The sequence below is a fragment of the Podarcis bocagei genome (assembly GCF_964188305.1).
Source record: "Podarcis bocagei genome assembly, chromosome: 10".
In the NCBI taxonomy this organism is placed as follows: domain Eukaryota; kingdom Metazoa; phylum Chordata; class Lepidosauria; order Squamata; family Lacertidae; genus Podarcis; species Podarcis bocagei.
Genome location: NC_138135.1, coordinates 32,599,183 through 32,606,268, shown reverse-complemented (window position 1 = coordinate 32,606,268; position 7,086 = coordinate 32,599,183).

Here is a 7,086-nt window from a genome sequence, read left to right as displayed (position 1 = left end):
CTCTTTTTTGGTGGTGGTGGGGAGCGATAATGGTTAAACAGATATAAATCCAACATTGGTTAATAGTGTATAGACATGCCTGTACAGCAGGGGTAGCCAACATGATTTTTCCAGATATTTTTGGACTCCAATTCCCATCAGCCTTAGCCAGCACAAGCAAACCAATATGCCAAGCCCCACAAAGCTTACAACCTAGACATGCTGACATATGGGTTTAAATTAGGGTAAAAGAGGGGTAGGAGTATGTTATATACGCATACGTACACCATAGGCCAGGAGTGGATAAAAAGAAAATAACAGGTTATGAAAAGGCCAGATATATGACAAGCACAAGAAATGAAAATGAGAATTGAAGACAGTTAATGTGATGCATTGGATATTTCCAAGGTAAACTGTGGGCTTCACATCTATGAGGAGAAAGAAGCAACATTTAATGAAGAGCTTTGAGTAACTTGAACACCCTGCATGGACTCAGCAGAAGGTTGGTAAGATGCAGCTGCTTAATTACCTGGCCTTCCTTGCCTCATTAACCAAATGTATCTTTTCCGTTAGCTCACTGGTAGATAAAGGTTATTATGTTCTTATCGGAATTCATGAGAACCCCGCAGATGAAAGACTTCAGTACGGGTCCACAGAGATAACAAAGGCATTCTTAATTTGTTCGGCACTGGTTAAATACTTCCGTTTTTACTAATAATGACAAAACTCCTGCTCATGAGTTATACAGTGGTACCTCGGGTTAAGTACTTAATTTGTTCTGGAAGTCCGTTCTTAACCTGAAACTGTTCTTAACCTGAAGCACCACTTTAGCTAATGGGGCCTCCTGCTGCCGCCACACTGCTGGAGCACGATTTCTGTTCTCATCCTGAAGCAAAGCTCTTAACCTGAAGCACTATTTCTGGGTTAGCGGAGTCTGTAACCTGAAGCGTATGTAACCCAAGGTACCACTGTAAAGTACGCATACTAAACGGGCTGATCTTGCTTTTCTACTCCCTGGCATCCTGTTGCCAGCTAGGGAAAGGAAAAGGGGATGGGAGTGATTTGAGCATGGCCAAGGAAGATGCAAGGAAGACTAAAGGCTCATCTAGACTTGTCTTTGCTCAACGGCCGAGGAAACCTAGTCTTTTTTTACCAAATCAGAGAAAACATCAATCAGGTTTTCTCAAGATTGGGATGTTTACTCCGATTTCTTGCTAAAGAGAGTTTCAAAAATAAAAATTTAATTTTCGTGTTTCACCCAGCGACCCACCAAACGGCTCACCGGGACAAAGAATAGCTAGATAAGAGGCACACAGACGCCTCTGATCTCCAAACCCTCAAAACACAGAAAACCATGGGGCAGCTTGGAAAAGAACACCAACAATATATTTCACACACGAGCACACATGGCCAAGACAGAACAGGGATAGTAAAGGGATATCGAGACAATCCTAATCCTCTGACTCCCTTCATCCCTGGCCATGGGCTGCGGCCTACAGGAGGTGGAGCCCAACACCATCTGCAGGGCCACCATCTGACCTAGATGGTCGCCCATACCACATAAACACGTCAGCAATGATTCTCTCGCAATTGATTGCAGCTAATTGGCCGTAGAAGCCACACAGGGATTAAATGGTGCTACTACTCTGAATTTCCCCGTTGCTTGTCTCACACACAGCCTCACATGCTGATGCTGATCCATTTGCGTGCCAGACCCCACCCTCACCGTCCCTCACAACCTTTTCCTTCCCCTGTGATAATTAATGAAGTCTTTTCTCTTAGGGCATGAGAGAGGGCCAGTATTGACTTGGCTTTTAATATAGCTTTCAGAGGCTGGCACTCGTCTCTGGGGCATTGTACTGGAAAGTTAACTAATGGACTGAGAAGGAAGGGCTCTGTACACGAGGACACGGGAATCCAGGACACATTACTGCTATCCCCCCCAACTCCCCATCAGACACATATACGCCAACACCCTGACTCAGGAAGGTGGGCATCAGGATAGGAAGCCTGATGGATTTGCACATGCATGCTGCATAACAGTGCACACCAACTGTACCATATAGAGGTAATGTGTTTTGGCTGCACGGTCATGAGATTTGCCGAGGTTCATCGTGTGCCAAAGGCCTATGCTAACCATCTTCCCATGCCACAAACAGATGGAGGAAGATCTCACATGCAAACAAAGGGAAAAGGAGGACAATGCTTCAAGCATGCAGATGTGCAGGCCTTGGGATGGGAGAATAATTCTGGATGTGCAGAAATATACAGGCTATGCAAATGCAGGAGGAGGGCAGTGCAATGGCTGTCCTGAATACTGCAGGGTGCAGGAGGCCTATGTGATGCAGGTCACTCCATCTCAGCCTCTTCAAAGCTCTGAGAAACATCCTAGGGAATCCATGATCTCCAGTAAGATCTGCATCCTCTCTGTCATGGTCCCTTTGGCATCAGCACCCAAACACTGCCACTGCCCTGCAATTCCATGATCTCTCCCATCCCGGTAGGGCTAACTTGTACATTTCAAGCCTTTCTAGGATGCTTCAAATCTTGCTGGGAGGCATATAGGGCCTTACAGGGTCAGATCGGAAGAAGGGTGCATGCACATGAAAGCTTATACCCAGAACAAGCTTAGTTGGTCTCTAAGGTGCTACTGGACAATTTTTTAAATTTTATTTAGAAGGCCTTACATTGTGTCACTGGAACCAGCTGTGGAAGGCCTAGGTGGGGGGCAACGAAGGAAGAGATCTCCACCTGAGTGCAGCTGAATTTGGGTAGTCATGAGGCTGGTATCTCTCACACGCCGATGCATTTTGGTGCTGCCCCTTTCAAAATACACACTTAATTTCTTCATTTATTGTTACATTTGCATCCTGCCTTTCCTCCAAGGAGCTCAAGGTGACACACATGGCTCTCCCCCTCCTCGTTTATTCTCCACAACAACTCTGTGAGGTAGGATAGGCTCAGAGGACGTGACTGGCCCATGGTCAGCTAGTAAGCTTCATGGCTCAGTGGGGATTTGAACCCTGGTCTCCAGGTCCCTGGTCTCTAACCACTACACCACACTGCCTCTCTACCAAGTAGAAAATGTACCTTTTCCTTTGGTTACACAACCAGTTAGAACAAAAGGAACCAATCCGGCACAACAGGGGCCAGTGACCTTGAGAGGTTCGGTGCAATTAAAGTGGATTAAAGGACTCTCTGGCCCTAGTGCAACAAACCCACCTTACAAAAAACTTATTTGTTTGTGATTAAGAAGGTGGCCGGAAAATGCATTAGAAAGTGTGGAGTGATTAATGGGAAAACATATAAATACCCAGGAATGGCTGGTGGGGTTGTGCGGGTGGGACTGCTTTGCTTTCCTCTCTTCTGACTGCATAGTTGCTGCTTAACAAGAGGGAGAGAGGCAAGGCAGTGAGAACTCAGTGTGGTGTGGGCACTGCGGCAGAATGAATCTGCTGCGCCTGCTGCTGCATGCGCACTGCAACAAGCTCTCACTGCCATGCTCCTCCTATCGGTAAGCGTCAGCAATGCAGCATAAGAGTTCTGTGGTGGAGGGATGTGGTGTTTGCAGACTTCACAAACCTGGCTTGGGGTGTCTCCGTACTGCCACTGTTTTTGCTGGAGAGATTCAAGCGCATAGTGTGGAAATTTAGGTCTGAGCAATTGAAGTGAATTAGAGCATTCTGTCGCCCTTTCACAACAAATCCACTTTTAAAGAAAAGAAACAGGTTTCCCTGTGGTTAGGAAAATGACAGGGAAATCCACTGAAAAGGGCGGATTGAACACAGAACTTAATCAAAAGATGTACAGTATGCTTTTATAATTGTACATCGTTTCGAGACATTTTGTGCAGTAAGCGATGAACAAATGCGAATAATCATAAATACTTCACAAGCAAATCAGGGTGAATGCTCACTCTCATATTAATGCCCTGTAAACAAATCAGCTGAGGCTCCAATACTTTCCCACCTCATGAGAAAAAAAGACTCCCTGGAAAAGACCCTGATGTTGGGAAAGATGGAGGGCACAAGGAGAAGGGGACGACAGAGGACGAGATGGTTGGACAGTGTTCTCGAAGCTACCAGCATGAGTTTGACCAAACTGCGGGAGGCAGTGGAAGACAGGAGTGCCTGGCGTGCTCTGGTCCATGGGGTCACGAAGAGTCAGACACGACTAAACGACTAAACAACAACAACACAAACAAATCAGAACTAATAAATAAAAATAAAAATTTATGTAGACCCCGAACTGGCTGGGTTTCCGCAGCCACTCTGGACGGCTCCCAACAGAATATTAAAAACACGATAAAAGATCAAACATTAAAAACTTCCCTAAATAGGGCTGCTTTCTGATGTCTTCTAAATGTCAGATAGTTGTTTATTTCCTTGACATCTGATGGGAGGGCATTCCACAGGGCAGACGCCACTACTGAGAAGGTCCTCTGCCTGGTTCCCTGTAACCTCACTTCTCACAGCGAGGGAACCGCCAGAAGGCCCTCGGCGCTGGACCTCAGTGTCCGGGCAGAACAATGGAGGTGGAGAAACTCCTTCAGGTATACCGGGCCAAGGCAGTTTAGGGCTTTAAAGGTCAGCACCAACACTTTGAAATGTGCACAGAAATGTACTGGGAGCCAATGAAGGTCTTTCAGGACCTGTGTTTTATGGTCTCGGCGACCACTCCCAGTCACCAGTCTAGCTGCCGCAGTCTGGATTAGCTGTAGTTGCTGGGTCACCTTCAAAGGTAGCCCCACATAGAGTGCATTGCTGTAGTCCAAGCGGGAGATAACTAGAGCATGCACCACTCTGGCGAGACAGTCCTTGGGCAGGTAGGGTCTCACCCTGCGTACCAGATGGAGCTGAATAAAGATCAGGTACAGCCTAACCCTCTACATGATCTATGTGCAAGCAAATTAGGATAAACCCTCAATAAACAGGCAAGACTGAAGAGGAGTTCCTGGCAAAATGTAAAAATAGGTCCACAGTGCTCCACATTGAAGCAGAAAAGCACTATTTTTCTGTCATGCAGAAGTCCCACATTCAGTTTCTGGCATCTTGAGTTGAAGGCCTGCACCTGAGACCCTGGAGAGCCACTGCAAGTCAGAGCAACCAATAACGGATGAGAGACGGACTCTGACTCAGTAGATGGCAGGTTCGTTTGTTTAATTTGAGCTGACAGCAGGAAGATTGCTCAGCTTTCCCACCCACCCTTCACTCCCACTCAGGTCAAACACCTGAAGTACCGGGTTGATGAGATGCAAATCATCCTTCTAATTGGACATTGCTTCCCTGCCTTGTACTCAAGGAACAAAATACTAAGAGTGATGTTTTATGGGTAAGAGGAAAGCAGGCCTGCTTGATTGTCCCAAGTGCACCACCTAGTGGCCAATAGGGGCATTGCACATATAAGTGGAGAATTAACGGCACACACTCCAGATGATGTAATGCAGCCTTTGCCAACATGGTGCCCCCCATAGCTACTGGATTACGACTCACTTTCCGCTCCAGACAGAATGAGCCTGATGGGAGATGTAGTCCAAAACCTATAGAGGGCACCAGGATGGCAAAGGTTGGTGTAATGTTTGGAACAGGATTATTTTTTCCATGGGGAAAGAAAAGTGTTATGAGAGGGAGAGCGGAATGAGACACACACATGCTCCTTGTCAGTATTTGGGTATCAGAATAGACTATATATTTTGGAAAGTTTTTTGTTCTTTATATCTTAAGAGGTGTCCAAATGCATCAGATATTAAAATCTTAACTTACATCTTAAGATAACCAAATTTTGTGTGACGGTTCCTCAGGGGGCATGTTTTCCTGTATATTTAGATGCCATTTTGAATTAAAACTGCACTGATTTTTGTTGTTGTTTCTTAGAATTCTCAACCATTGCCGTGTATGGGGCTGCTAGTGGCATATATTTTGAAAGGATAGGTGAGGAACTGTACTTTTAAAGGTGTTCTGAAATGGAAAGTAATGTTCTGATAGAATGGTTTGGGCAGGATGACCATCACATTAGAAGCAGACACCGAATAAGCAGAAGGGATTTTAGCCCACAATTCTATATAAAGGATGACTGGCTGCAACCAATGTCAGGGTTCCAGGACCTTTAGTTGTGGGGGGATGGGAGGAGAGAATCTCGACAGGCAGAGCATAACTATAAAAGGTACAGCAGCCTTGCCCTGTACTGCATCCGCACATGCTTCTTGCACAAGATGCCACAAGCCCTGTTGGTTCCAAAAAAAACTTCCTGGGACAGAATTGCTGAGACTGGTTTACTGCAGATTTCTTTAAAAATCAAAATCAACATCTGTGTCTCCCCTATCAGCACAAAAGCTGCTAAGCTGGCTGTCACAAACGTTTGGGTTTTTAAAATATATTTTTAAGGAAAATTCAAAACAAACTACAAAACAAAAATACAATAAAGAAGGCAATAACTCAGTGCTTGAGCCTTGTGTGCAAAAGGTCCCAGGATCAATTCCTGGCCTCTCCAGCAGGACTCACCACTAACACTTCCCCTCCCCCTCCCCTCCCATTAAACCAGACTTCCTCAACTTGGTTATTTTTTTTTTCTATTCCGCTTTTCATCCAAATGAATCCCAAAGCAGCTTACAACCAAGAAACAACAATAACAGGATAGAACATCACAAATATGGCACAAATTGTATAGAATAATTAACAAATATTCTGTGAATCGATTACAATCTATTTTTAAAAAAGTAAAGGACCACTGGACGGTTAAGTCCAGTCAAAGGTGACTATGGGGTTGCAGCGTGGGAGGCGTTTGTCCACCGACAGCTTTCCAAGTCAAACTGCTAGGTTGCTAGGAGCTGGGACAGAGCAATGGGAGCTCAACCCGTTGCAGAGATTTGAACTGCCGACCTTCTGATCAGCAAGCCCAAGAGGCTCAGTGGTTTGGACCACAGCGCCAGCTGCATCCTCTACCTCTACAATCTATGAAACACTGTTAACAAAGGAACAACAAAAAATAAGCTAAACATCACAATTAAAGCAGAAGTCATATTATATGTTTAACCAGTCAATTCAGCATTTATAATCTATAAAACAATACTAACAAAACTGCAACCAACAAAGTAAACTGAGCAGGACT